Below are 14,586 nucleotides of genomic sequence, written 5' to 3'. Positions count from 1 at the left end.
GTAGTAGTGCCCAGACAGACTGAAAATCTGCACTTATTTGAATTGTGCTGCTCTGTAGCTCAGGCTGCTCTCAGGCACACTGCATAGGTGTGCACTCTGAAGTGCATTTGACAGCAAGAGGCATGATGGAACCCTCCTGTGGTTCAAGTGACTTTCACCAGAACACACAGTTAAATTTCAGTGATGGTTAGTACAGTGTTTAGCAAAATAAGTTGTGCCAGAGGACTCTGTGTACAGAATGTCCTGGAAGAAAAGCTGATTGAACCTGCCTAAAGAGAGCAGCATAGAGCTTCTCCTCACCAACCCCAGCAACGTCTCCTCCTTAGGTGAGGTGCCTATAACAGACTAGGAAGGAAACAAAGAACAAAACTTAAGCATCTTCCTTTTCCAAAAGGAAAATATAAGCAAGGTTGAGGGAGAGGGAATGGAGAGACAGATAGAGATAGATCGTGGCAACTACCAGATTGAATTCCCTCTGGCTCTGCTGCTTAATTAGGGGAAGACTAAGTGGAATATGAACAGATGGGAAAAGAACCTCTCCTCACTTAGCACAAATCTATGAGCCACAGAGCCAGAACAGGGAGGATATGCCTCAGCTACAGATAAAATAATGCTCAACTCTTACCCACCAAGATGATCTGACAACCCTTTTACCATCGCTGCTATCACACAGCACTTCTGTACTGTATCAGGAACCAGCTCAGCATATCTCTAGCTGTACAACGTTGGAGTGTTAGTCCTAAGCTAATAAAAATCATCTGCTTGTTCTGCTTGAGCCCAGAACTCATTAAAAAAGGGGGAAAAAAAGAGAAGGTTCACACTGCCCTGTCCCCTTCAGATTTTCCCAGCTTCTCCAACTCTGCCATGGTGTGCCTTGGTCCTCTGGCACAATTGAAACATCTGTCAGCCACACATACCCTGTTCTACTTAACAGCTTCACTTAGCAACTCGCTGCAAGTCTCCTGCTCCAAGTGTGCATGTTCTGCCAATTCCCCATTCACTTCTCATCTGTGAAGTTTTAATCTTGTGCCTGCTGCTTTTTCAGTCTCAGGAGAAAGGAAAGGTTTTGTACTTTTAAAATGTGAATACTTTTATGAGGTCATTTAAAGACTACGCCAAATTACTTGTGTAATTACTTACACAACCGAAGACACATTTAATGTGTCAAGCTCAGAGACACCTCTGCTAGATAAATTTCTCTTTCACATACTTCCCTCCCTCCCTCTCTCAAATTGTTTCCCCCTGAGAAAGCACTGGATGGAAACCTCACAGCCATTACAGAAAACAATATGAAAAAATACCACCTGCACTGCACTGAGTAGCAGGCAACCAGAACTACTCCTCTGGATGATCTTTGAGGTCTCTTCCAACCTTAGTCATACTGTGATACAAATCACTAAGAATTTGCCCCATAGCATGGAATAAATTTGATAGAATAATAAAAGAGCAGCTTTAAATATAAATGGGTAAAATCTATACCACTTCCTGGTACTTCATTTCCCCAAGAGTTCTTGATACAAGGAGTTAATCAGCACACCTAAATTACATGTCATCATTTCACCCAAGAAGAGCATAGTATCATAGTATGACAGTATCAGTCAGGGTTGGAAGGGACCACAAGGATCATCTAGTTCCAACCCCCCTGCCATGGGCAGGGACACCCCGCACTAGATCAGGCCGGCCAGCATATCCTTTAGCAAGCCAACTGAAAGCTTATTTAGTTTTACTACAGACCCTCTCTCCCTCTAGCATCTCTTTCCCAAACTCCCAGCACTCCCCACAGAGTTTTACTGCCTACAGTATATCTCTATTAGGCAAGGAAAAAGGTTTTTGCTGAAGGTGCTCTGAAGACCTGATCCATGAGGATGATCGGGGGCTGGAGCAGCTCTCCTGTGAGGACAGGCAGTTGGGGTTGTTCAGCACAAGGAAGAGAAGGCTCTGAGAAGACTTTATTATGATCTTCCAATATCCAAAGGGGGCCTACAAGAAAGCTGGGGAGGGACTTTTTAGGGTGTCAGGTAGTGATAGGATTGGGGATAGTGTATCCAAGCTAGGGGAGTGGAGATTTAGATTGATGTTAGGAAGCTCTTCATGAAATTACTGAGAGACTGGCACAGGTGGCCCAGGGAGGTGATGGAAGCCTCATCCCTGGAGGTTTTTCCAGCCAGGCTGGATGTGGCTGTGAGCAACCTGCTGTATTGTGAGGTGTCCCTGCCCACGGCAGGGGGGTTGGAACTGGCTGAGCCTTGAGGTCCCTTCCAACCCTGACAGTTCTGAGATTCTGTGAAATTCACAGGAGCAATTTTGGAGCTGTCAACAGAATGCAACACAACTGCTGCCCACCAGAAGTCACTTCATTTCACCCAGCCATTCCCAAACCTATCTCCAGTCTCTGGTTATGGTCAAGGTACAGCTTCCAAAAAAAAAAAGAGATAAAAAAATAAATACATTGATTTTTCCAACTTCAAAAGACCATGATTTGCCCTTGCAGTGTTTTAGGGGGGTTGGGTTGGTTTTAGCAGTATTTAATCATCTGTGTTGCTGCAAAGGCTGCACCCAAAGAGTGGCTGTCAATGGCTCCATGTCCCAGTGGAGGCCAGGGACAAGCAGAGTCCCTCAGAGATCAGTCCTGGGACCAGGCTTGTTCAACATCTTTGTGGGTGCCATGGACAGTGGCATTGAGTGCACCCTCAGCAAGTTTGCTGATGACACCAAGCTGTGTGGTGCAGCAGACAGCTGGAGGGAAGGGATCCATCCAGAGGGACCTGGACAGGCTGGAGAGGTGGGCACAAGCCAACCTCAGGAGGTTCAACAAGACCAAGGGCAGGGTCCTGCAGCTGGGTCGAGGCAATCCCAGGCACAAATCCAGGCTGGGCAGGGACTGGCTGGAAAGCAGCCCTGAGGAGAGAGACTTGGGGGTGCTGGTGGACAAAAAGCTCACCAGGAGCTCTCAGTGTGCACTTGCAGCCTGCAAAGCCAATCAGATTCTGGGCTGCAGCAGGAGAAGTGTGGCCAGCAGGGCAAGGGAGGTGATTCTCCCCCTCTGCTCAGCCCTAGTGAGACCCCACCTGGAGTACTGTGTCCAGTTCTGGAGCCCCTATTACAAGAGGGATCTGGAGGTGCTGGAAGGTGTCCAGAGAAGGGCCACGAGGATGATCAGAGGGCTGGAGCACCTCTCCTGTGAGGACAGACTGAAGGAGTTGGGGCTGTTCAGTCTGGAGAAGAGAAGGCTCCAAGGTGACCTAATTGTGGCCTTCCAGTATCTGAAGGGGGCCTACAGGAAGGCTGGGGAGGGACTGCTCAGGATCTCAGGTAGTGATAGGACTAGGGGGAATGGAATGAAGCTGGAGGTGGGGAGATTCAGGCTGGAGGGGAGGAGGAAGTTCTTCCCCATGAGAGTGGTGAAGCCCTGGAATGGGTTGTCCAGGGAGGTGGTTGGGGCCCTGTCCCTGGAGGTGTTTAAGCCCAGGCTGGATGAGGCTCTGGCCAAACTGATCTAGTGTGGGGTGTCCCTGCCCATGGCAGGGGGGCTGGAACTAGATGATCCTTGTGGTCCCTTCCAACCCTGACTGATACTATGATACTATGAAAGGCGAGTCTAATTTTGAATGATTTCCTTTTCCAGCCATTCCTATTTAGTCTTTCCTGAAGTATCTAATATTGTTCTCTCTGTAGGGATAGTCACTGCTCAATGCTATGTTTTGTAACTGCAGCAGGTTAAACTCTGCCAGTCCCACCACAAGCCATTCTCTATGTCCTTAAACTCCTCTGATGCCATTTTCCCTCTATTTAATTTTATTATATCCAAATTTTCATGATCCTTTTTCACAACGGCACCAAAAACTATATATAGGATTAGCTTCAGGTGGAAAACAAAGAGATGTTAAAAAAACGTTAGGAGTTTTTTCTGGTCTTATATTGTGCCTTCCAATTTATCCACCTAAATGTGTAGTTAACTCCCAGTCAGGAGCTGACTTCTTGAACTCTTTGACCTCTTGTTCCTTTTCAGAGCTACTATGAACCTGAGCACGGCCTTCACACCTCAGTAGTTCTGGCTCTCCTTTCTAGCCATATTCATCTGACTGTATTAAAAGGCATTTGGACAGGCTCAGAAAGCCAGGTGATCCAAGGGGGTTTTGTATCAAATCCTTGTCTCTATGCCACTTCACCATTTGGACCGATTTTGCATCTTCTGCAAGTCTGCACTCCACGAAATGTCAGTGGCTCACTGACAATTAAATGTTGGTTGCTGTCACTTCAGCATTGTTGACAACTTCTTCATTTTTTACTGCAAAGCCACATGGGAAGTGGCATTTTAAAGATCAAACTCACAAAATATCAAGGCAAATACTTTGTGAGAGGCATCCTCAAGACTCCTGAGAAGCCACCTAACACACCACCTAGTGCTTTAGCCTTTGGGAGCACATTTTTATCTTGCCCATAGGTCAGTAAGAATAGCAGTAATTAAATAACAGTAATGGTACAACAGAATCATAGACTCACAGAATTGTCAGGGTCAGAAGGGACCTCAGAGATCAGCCAGTTCCAACCCCCCTGCCATGGGCAGGGACACCTCACACTAGATCAGCTTGCTCAGAGCCACATCCAGCCTGACCTTTAAAACTTCCAGGGATGGGGTTTCTACCACCTCCCTGGGCAACCTGTGCCAGTGTCTCACCACCCTCATGGGGAAGAACTTCTTCCTAAAATCCAATCTGAATCTGCCCACTTCTAGTTTTGCTCCATTCCTCCTAGTCCTATCAGTAACTGCCACCCTAAAAAGTCCCTTCCCAGCTTTGTAGCCCCCTTCAGATACTGGAAGGCCACAAGAAGATCTCCTGGGAGCCTTCTCTTCAGACTGAACAGCCCCAACTTTCAGTTTGTCTCCACAGTAGAGGAGTTCCAGCCCTCTGCTCATCCTCGTGGCCCTTCTCTGGACATCCATATCTTTCCTGTAATAGAGGCTCCAGAACTGTATACAGTACTCCAGGTGGTGTCTCACCAGTGGTGTAGAGGAGGAGAATCACCTCCCTCGACCTGCTGGCTATGCTTCTCTTGATGCAGCCCAGGCTCTGCTTGGCTTTCTGGGCTGCAAGTGCACACTGCTGGCTCATGTTGAGCTTTTCATCCACCAGTACCCCAAGTCCTTTTCTTCAGGACTGGCATTGCTAATGCCAGTCACATCACACTAGATATATTTTTTTTTTATATATATATTTATATAAATAAATCCAATAAACTCTTTTCCAGAGAGACTTTGGCTGCTTCTAAGAGCAACAAGTAAAGCAGTTTGGAGCTATTTTTTCCCCTAACTGAAACCATTTTCCTGAGGAAAACACATGAAGCAGAGCCACCAAAGGACAGAAAAAGCTCATCCCCCTGCTTCCTCCATAATTGCAAGTTGTATTTATAACTGGCAAAGTATTGCCTTCCCCTTCAAAGATGAACTGCTGGTGAGGCTCTTCCTCCTCTGCCCACTTTGCTTAAAACCTTCCCAGCACGGATATTTATCTCCGCAGCGGGAGGCCAGGGATTAGCCACAGCCTCCAAGAGGGTGGAGAGATTTAAAGGTCAATTTAATTAGCTCATTCTAATCTCTTACACATCGAAACGTAAATGTCATTGTTTTCTAACTGCTACTTGAGGAGACAAGAGCATATTTTAGAAACTTTGGAGACAGGAACTCTGGTTTGGACGCAGTACAAGTCCTTCGTGGAGCTCATCTGAAAAGGGAGGCAAATAAATTGTGATCGAGTCAGAGCTTTTGCTCAAAAAGCAAGAAAAGAAAAGAAAGAAAGGGGGGGGGGAAAAAGGGCAGTAGGAAAAATCTGGTGATAAAGCATGGAAAGCTTTGGAAGCACAGTGGGATTTCCAACTGATGGGCTTAACAGCTTCTCATGGGTTTAAATCTTGCCCTTTTCATGATGTCTGGACAAAGGCAAACAAGGGCTCCTGGTACTGTGATCTCATCCCAAAGTTGTGGAAGGCTAGAATGAGCTTCACAAGCCTGAAGTACCCCAGAGAGAAATCAGATCACATCCCAGGCTATTTGAGACTGCCTCTGGGCAAGCTTTGCATGAGCAAGCAGGCAAAAAACAAGCACACAGATGATGCTCTGTGATGGCTGAAATCATAGGTCAGTGGGAACGCCTGGCAGCGGTTCATGGCTGCTGCAGAATTACAGCACACTGGCTGCCTGTTCTGTTGGGACAACAAGGACAGTGCTGCTGCCTGGCCCACGCACAGCTCCTCAGGAAGCTTCTGGCTTCATTGTGCTGGGCTGACCCTGGCTGGACACCAGGTGCTCACCTTCCTATCACTTCCTTCCCAACCCGGACAGGAGAGAGAAAAGGTAACCAAAGGCTTGTGAGTTGAGACAAGGTCAGGCAGAGGTCACTCACCAGTTATGGTCATGGGCAAAAGAAAGTCAACTTTGAGAAGTTATAACAATCAAATCAGAGTAGGGCAATGAGACATAAAAACTACATCTTCATCCCATCCTTCTTCCCAGGCTTAACTTCATCCCTGATTTCCCTACACAGTGATAGAGAATGGGGGTTGTGGTCATCTCATAGAATTATTTTGGTTGCAAAAGCCTTCTAAGATCATTGAGTCCAAACATCAACTTAAGACCACCATGGCCATTAAACCATGTCCCCATATGCCATGTCCACATGCTTCTTGAACATATCCAGGGATGGTGACTACACCACCCCCCTGAGCAGCCTGTTCTACCACATGTTGTTCCTGCAGATCCTTCCTCCTCAGGGTGAGAGCTCCTCACACTCTTCCCCTCCTACAGCATGGGGTTCCATCCACAAGACAGCCTTCCACAAACTTCTCCAAGGCAAGTCCTTCACACAGGCTGCAGTTCATCACAAACTGCTCCAGAATGAGTCCCTTCCACAGAGCATGGCCCTTCAGGAACAGACTCCTCCAGCGTGGGTCACAAGTCCTGTCAGCAAATCTGCTCCAGCATGGCTTCCTCACTCCACAGGGCCCTGGGTCCTGGCAAAAGTCTGCTCCACCACAGGCTTCCCACAGATTCACAACCTCCTTTGGGCATCCACCTGCTCTGGTGTGGGGTCCTCCATGGCTGCAGGAGGGTATCTGCTTCACCACTAACCTCCATGGGTGGCCAAGGAACAGACTGCCTCACCACGGGCTGCAGAGGAGTCTCTGCTCCAGCACCTAAGGCACCTCCTCCCCCAATTTTGGTGTCTGCAGAGGTTTTTTTTCACTCACATTTTCTAACTTCTCTCTCCAGCTGCAGACACACAGTAACTTTTTCCCCTTCTTAAATCCATTACCACAGAGGTGCTACCACTGACACTGACGGGCTCAGTCTTGGCTGAGAACTGGAGAACTAAGAGAAACTGCAGATTACAATTTCTGTTGCAGCACATGCCCAGGGTTAAGTCCCACTGCCACTAAATTCACATTTGGGTTGACACTTAAGACACCAAATCCTAGAACATAACACTTGCCCACTTAATTTTTAACATGCTGCCACAGGTTTTGTTGCACAGCTGGCTCAACATCTTACTACCACTACTGCCTGTGCCAGCACTTAGAATCATAGAATCAATAAGGTTGGAAAAGCCCTCAGAGATCATCAAGTCCAATCTATCACTCATGACTAACTAAACCATGGCTCCAAGTGCCACGTCCAGTTCTCTTTTGAACGCCTCCAGGGATGGTGACTCCACCACCTCCCTGGGCAGCACATTCCAATGGTCAATTACTCTTTCTGGGAAGAACTTTCTGCTCACCTCCAGCCTAAACTTCGCCTGGTACAGCTTAAGACTGTGTCCTCTTGTTCTGGTGCTGGTTGCCTGGGAGAAGAGACCAACCCCCAACTGGCTACAACCTCCCTTCAGGGAGTTGTGGACAGCAATAAGCTCTCCCCTGAGCCTCCTCTTCTCCAGGCTAAACAACCCCAGCTCCCTCAGCCTCTCCTCACAGGGCTGTGCTCCAGACCCCTCCCCAGCCTGGTTGCCCTTCTCTGGACACCTTCAAGTGTCTCAATGTCCTTCTTAAATGGAGGGGCCCAGAACTGGACACAGGACCCAAGGTGTGGCCTAACCAGTGCTGAGTACAGGGCAGAATGACCTCCCTGCTCCTGCTGGCCACACTGTTCCTGATGCAGGCCAGGATGCCATTGGCCTTCTTGGCCACCTGGGCACACTGCTGGCTCATGTTCAGCTGCTGTCAACCAGTACCCCCAGGTCCCTTTCTTCCTGGCTGCTCTCCAGCCACTCTGACCCCATCCTGTAGCACTGCATGAGGTTGTTGTGGCCAATCTGTAGAACCTGGCACCTAGATGTATTAAATCTCATCCCCTTGGACTCTGCCCATCTGTCTGAGAAGGAGACTCCACAACCTCTTGGGGCAGCCTGCTCCACTGCTCCAGCACCCTCACAACAAAGAATTTTCTCCTCATGTTGAGGTGGAACCTCCTGTGTTCCAGCTTTTACCTGTGGTTCCTTGTCCTATCACTGGGCACCACTGAAAAGAGCCTGGCACCTTCTTCTTGACACCCACCCCTCAGATATTTATAGATAATTCTTAAGATCCCCTCTCAGTCTTCTCTTCTCCAGACTGAACAGGCCCAGGTCTCTCAGTCTCTCCTCATAGGAGAGAAGTGCAAGTCTCTTAGTCACCCCTCTAGCTCTCTGCTGGACTCTCTCACTTAGATCCCTGTCACTCTTGAACTGGGGAGTCCAAAACTGGATAATCTGTAATCACTGAGAAGGAAGATTGGGATCTAATAAATGATTTTTTTTTTTACTCTCCCACACTGCTGTCCATAATAATTAATTAACTGCAAAAAATGCACTCATTTTAGTTAGCAACCATACAGGTATCTCCATGACATTTTAATCCTAGTTCAGTACTCCAAATGTCTCTTAGATGCCCAGCTAAGTACGAAGGACAGATAGATGTAGGACAGATTACCAAAGATACCTTAAAAACCAGGAGTGGGTGTTCATCACATGAAGGAAGGAAGTCCTTATAGGAATGGAATTGCCATTACTAGGAATGGCTGTCTGTAAGGCATGAAACAAGGGAGAGCTGATCAGCCTGAGGGTAGGAAGGCTTTGCAAAGAGATCTGGCCAGGCTGGAACAATGGCCTGAGGTCAGCTGCATGAGGTTTAACAAAGCCAGGTGTTGGGACCTGCACTTGGGTCACAACCACCCCATGAATGCTCCAAGCTTGAGGAGAGTAGCTGGAAAGTTTCCTGGTAGAAAAGGACCTGGGGGTGCTGGCTGACAGCCTTATGAACATGAGACAAATGTGCTCAGGTGGCCAAGAAGGCCAACAGCATCCTGGTCTGTATCAGGAAGAGTGTGGCCAGCAGGACCAGGAAAGGGATCATGCCCCTGTACTCAGCAGTGGTGAGGCCACATCTCAAATACTGGCTTCAGTTTTGGATCCCTCACTGCATGAAGGAAATTGAGGGGCTGGAGTGTGCCCAGAGAAGGGCAACAAAGCTAGTAAAGAGTCTGGAGCACAGGTCTGGTAAGGAGTGGATGAAGGAACTTTGCCTTATAGAAGAGGAGAGTGAGGGGAGACCTCATTGCTCTCTACAGCTCCCTGAAAGGAGGTTGGAGTGAGGTGGTGGTTAGTCTCTCCTTGCTACTATCAGGTGATAGAATGAGAGGAAATGGGCTGACATTGTGCCAGGGGAGGGGTTTAGGTCGAGTATTAGGAACAACTGCTTTACTGAAAGCGTGGTCAGGCATTAGCACAAGCTGCCCAGGGAGGTGGTGAGTCACCATCCCTGGAGGTGTTCAAGAAGCTTACGGACATGGCACTTCGGAACATGGTTTAATGGCCACGGTAGTGTTAGGTTACAGTTGGACTCAATGATCTTAAAAGTCTTTTCCAACCAAAACAATTCTATGGTTTTATGGTTTTATATACAAGTTAAGGACTTCCCCTGACTCTGAAGTCATCCAGACTACTTCAAGGAAAAAAAACTCTGCCTCTTATGAAACTGAAATCTCTCTTCAGGGATAAAAGGAGATCTCTAAGAGAGGATTCCCTATATCACAGTATCACAGTATCACTTAGGTTGGAAAGGACCTCGAGGATCATCGAGTCCAACCTGACACCACAGACCCCATGACTAGACCATGGCACCAAGTGCCACGTCCAATCTCCCCTTGAACGCCTCCAGGGTCGATGACTCAACCACCTCCCTGGGCAACCCATTCCAATGCCGAATGACTCGCTCGGTGAAGAACTTCCTCCTCACCTCGAGTCTGAACCTCCCCTGGCGCAGCTTGAGACTGTGTCCCCTTGTTCTGGTGCTGGTTGCCTGGGAGAAGAGGCCAACTCCCTCCTGGCTACAACCTCCCTTCAGGTAGTTGTAGAGGGCAATAAGGTCACCCCTGAGCCTCCTCTTCTCCAGGCTAAACAATCCCAGCTCCCTCAGCCTCTCCTCACAGGGCTGTGCTCAAGGCCTCTCACCAGCCTTGTTGCCCTTCTCTGGACACGCTCAAGTGTTTCAATGTCCTTCTTAAACTGAGGAGCCCAGAACTGGACACAGGACTCAAGGTGCGGCCTAACCAGAGCAGAGTACAGGGGCACTATGACCTCCCTGCTCCTGCTGGCCACACTATTCCTAATGCAGGCCAGAATGCTATTGGCCCTCCTGGCCACCTGAGCACACTGCTGGCTCATATTCAGGTGGCTGTCGATCAGCACCCCCAGGTCCCTCTCTGTCTGGGAGCTCTCCAGCCACTCCGACCCCAGCCTATAGCTCTGCATGGGATTGCCGTAGCCAAAGTGCAGCACTCGGCACTTGGACTTGTTGAAAGCCATCCCATTGGACTCTGCCCATCTGTCCAGTCGGTCGAGGTCCCTCTGCAGAGCCTTTCTACCCTCTAATTGACTAACATCTGCCCCTAACTTTGTGTCATCTGCAAACTTGCTGATGACTGACTCTACCCCTTCATCCAGATCATCAACGAATATGTTGAAGAGGACAGGGCCCAGCACTGATCCCTGGGGGACACCACTGGTGACTGGCCTCCAGCTGGATGCGGCACCGTTCACGACCACTCTCTGGGCCCGGCCCTCCAGCCAGTTCCTAACCCAGCACAGAGTATAGTGGTCCATATAAACTGCCCATGTGTGAACTAAGCCTGTGTGTTAAGCAGCCCACAGAATTGCTGTACAAAGTGAATAACACAATGTCAATAATTAAAATGAGCATAGCCCAGTAATTGGAGTGTACACCACCAAATTCTTTCCATGAGGTTCCCCCCCTCCCCCAAGCCTTTCCTTATGAGTGAGCACCATTTGCCCTCTGGAACAACTCATCAAGGATATCTGCAGTACATTCTGAAAACAAAGCCTTTTAAAATGAATGTTCTCCCTGATTTAAGCTGATGTCTCTGACTAATGAACAAGGTAATTGGGTTTATTTATCTAAACCAATCCTATCTTGCTCAATAATGGGAACGACATTGCTCACAATTGATTAGGACACCCTTCCTGAAAATCATTCTATAAGAAGAACTAAGCCAGGGAAAGTTATTTGCTATCTCTTCCATAAGCTTTCCCCTGGTTCAATACTGCACAGGCTTCTTCCTGTTGATGAGAACAGACTGAAGGAGTTTGGGCTGTTCAGTCTGCAGAAGAGAAGGCTCCCAGGTGACCTCATTGTGGCCTTCCAGTATCTGAAGGGGGCTACAAGAAGGCTGGGGAGGGACTGCTCAGGATCTCAGGTAGTGACAGGGCTAGGGGGAATGGAATGAAGCTGGAGGTGGGGAGATTCAGGCTGGAGGTGAGGAGGAGGTTCTTCACCATGAGAGTGGTGAAGCCCTGGAATGTGTTGTCCAGGGAGGTGGTCGAGGCCCCGTCCCTGGGGGTGTTTAAGAGCAGGCTGTGGATGAGGCTCTGGCCAGCCTGATCTAGTGTGGGGTGTCCCTGCCCATGGCAGGGGGGTTGGAACTGGATGATCCTTGTGGTCCCTTCCAACCCTGACTGATACTATGGCACTATGTTTGGCTCTAAGGCAGTTATTTCAACCAACATTCACTGGAATAAATTCTTCAAAGATTATCTGGAAAAAAAATAATTAATAATAATTAGGTACAGTGAGTTTCCCTCTGCCAAATTAGAGTCCTTTTTCAAGAGGAGATTGGATGTGGCACTTGGTGCCATGGTCTAGTCATGGGGTCTGTGTTGATAGGTTGGACTCGATGATCCTTGAGGTCCTTTCCAACCTGAGTTATACTGTGATACTATACTGTAGAATCAGAGAATGTAACAGAAAAATTGAAGTAATTCCCACTTTTATTAGGATAATTGAATGAATTCCTCCTTTTAATAGGATATTTGAATGAATTCCTCCTTTTAATAGGATATTTGAATGAATTCCTCCTTTTAATAGGATAATTGAATGAATTCCCACTCTTAATAGGATATTTGAATGGATTCCTCCTTTTAATAGGATAATTGAATGAATTCCTGCTTTTAATAGGATAATTTCTATCTGACATACAGGGTGGCTTGAATCTGTCTGTGAGGAGTTCTGTAAAAATGGTTTAATTTTGGAAGTGTGTTGAAAATATTTATCATATAGTGTAAATATACACTGATATATTAATATTAAATAATATATATTAACTATATATTAATTTGAATTAATACATATTGCTATATATATTAAATAATGACAAATAATCAAAGCAGTCCAATGGAGCAAGAATTCAGAGTAATAAATTGCTTGGCTTGAGAGAAAAACAACCAACAAATGACCAAGTAGTGAATGCAGACATTGCCTCCCCTCAGGACAACATGAATATTAACTACCTCCTGGGTTTAATTGCTTTGCTAAATACACTTGAAGTTCTAAATAGAGCTGAAGATTTTATCCTGACTAATAACTAATTTTGCTGAATCAGACCCCAGGACGTGGTTGGCATTTTCTTCTTTTGGATTGTGGTTTGGTTCTGTTGTCAGAAAACACCCAAAGCACACGGCTACAGAAACGTTTTTGGTGTGAATCTGAAAGCAGGGACATCATTGCATCACTGTTATCCTCAGCAAATCTAAACAGCAGTAAAACACACTTACAACAGGAATTTCTGTTGTAGAGCAGCACTGCAGATGGAAACATTCCACGGGGCTCTGGAATGTAGTGGGCTTGAGGGTGCTAAGTTTGCCAGCTTAAGCTAATTACAGCATCTGCAGTCTTCTAATATATATCTACTGAAAGATTACTTTGACTCTCCAGCCATGCCATCAGCCCATCTTCTAAAAGACAGCAAGCATGAGCTGACAGGAATAGTGTGGCCAGCAGGAGCCGGGAAGTCATTCTGCCCCTGTTCTCAGCACTGGTTAGACCACACCTTGAGTCCTGTGTCCAGTTCTGGGCCTCTCCATTTAAAAAAGATGTTGACTTGCTGGAAGGTGTCCAGAGAAGGGCAACAAAGCTGGGGAGGGGTTTGGAGCACAGCCCTGTGAGGAGAGGCTGAGGGAGCTGGGGTTGCTTAGCCTGGAGAAGAGGAGGCTCAGGGGAGACCTTCTTGCCCTCTACAACTACCTGAAGGGAGGTTGTGGACAGGCAGAGGTTGGTCTCTTCTCCCAGGCAACCAGCACCAGAACAAGAGGACACAGTCTCAAGCTGTGCCAGGGGAGGTTTAGGCTGGATGTTAGGAAGAAGTTCTACACAGAAAGAGAGACTGGCCATTGGAAGGGGCTGCCTGGGGAGGTGGTGGAATCACCATCACTGGAAGTGTTTAAAAAGAGACTGGACATGGCACTTAGTGGAATAGGGTCTGCAGGGTGGTGGTTGAATCCCCATCCCTGGAGGTGTTACAAAGAGGCAGAGTTTTGGTGCTGAGGGACATGCTTCAGCACCAGACTTGGCAAAGTTAGAGAATGGATCTTCAAGGTCTTTCCCAATTTAGTTCTGTAATCCTATGATTCTCATTCTCCATCTGCATTCCTGCAAGCACATTTTAACCCACTGACGCATTTCTAACAGACTGCTTGGTATTGAAGAGGGGAAGACTGGTGAAGGGGACAGTTGAAGGACTTCAATGTAGATTTTGGCTGCTGTATTCAGTCTGCTCTGTAGAGCAGAACGGCAGTGCTATTGTGCCAATGCACTCTGTACAATTTGTTTAGCCTCCTGAAACCATATTAACAGAAGATCTTTAATAAATATCTTAGGGACAGGCTGCAGATAGAATTGCAGCCCACATCAAAATAGTTTAAAAGAGCAAAAAGAGCTTCAAAAGTAGTGGTGCTGGGTTACACTGGAAGTGCTCTTCGGGACAAGACATCTCACAGTGTGACTGCTGAAGGAATTATCCCAGCAACTGAAACAGCATTAGGAACAATTAATGGAGAAGGGAATTGTCAGTGACTATTGGCAAACCAGACTGAAGCCGAGTTCAAGAACTTTCTTTTGCAAGAAGGAAGCTTTGACTGCAAGGAACAACTCTGCCAAGTTCAGCGCAATTTCTTGTTTTGCTGTATCTGCGCTACACAAGTCATTTGTTTCCAGATCCCTTTAACAACAGGAAAAGGAGACACGATGAAGCACTATGAAGCTGGCAGG

At 47.3% G+C, this 14,586-nt stretch overlaps 1 protein-coding gene across 1 annotated transcript in view; it reads right to left on the bottom strand.

The window, feature by feature from the left end:
- Positions 1-14,586, bottom strand: part of PIP4K2A (phosphatidylinositol-5-phosphate 4-kinase type 2 alpha) — a 135,210-nt gene that overhangs the window by 40,592 nt on the left and 80,032 nt on the right. The window lies entirely within an intron of this gene.

This window comes from Melanerpes formicivorus, unplaced genomic scaffold (assembly GCF_026170545.1).
Source record: "Melanerpes formicivorus ecotype bairdi unplaced genomic scaffold, bMelFor1.0.p_v2 SCAF_13, whole genome shotgun sequence".
NCBI classification, from domain to species: Eukaryota; Metazoa; Chordata; class Aves; order Piciformes; family Picidae; genus Melanerpes; species Melanerpes formicivorus.
The sequence above is the reverse complement of the archived record's forward strand: the minus strand, read 5'-3'. Positions and strand labels throughout refer to the sequence as shown.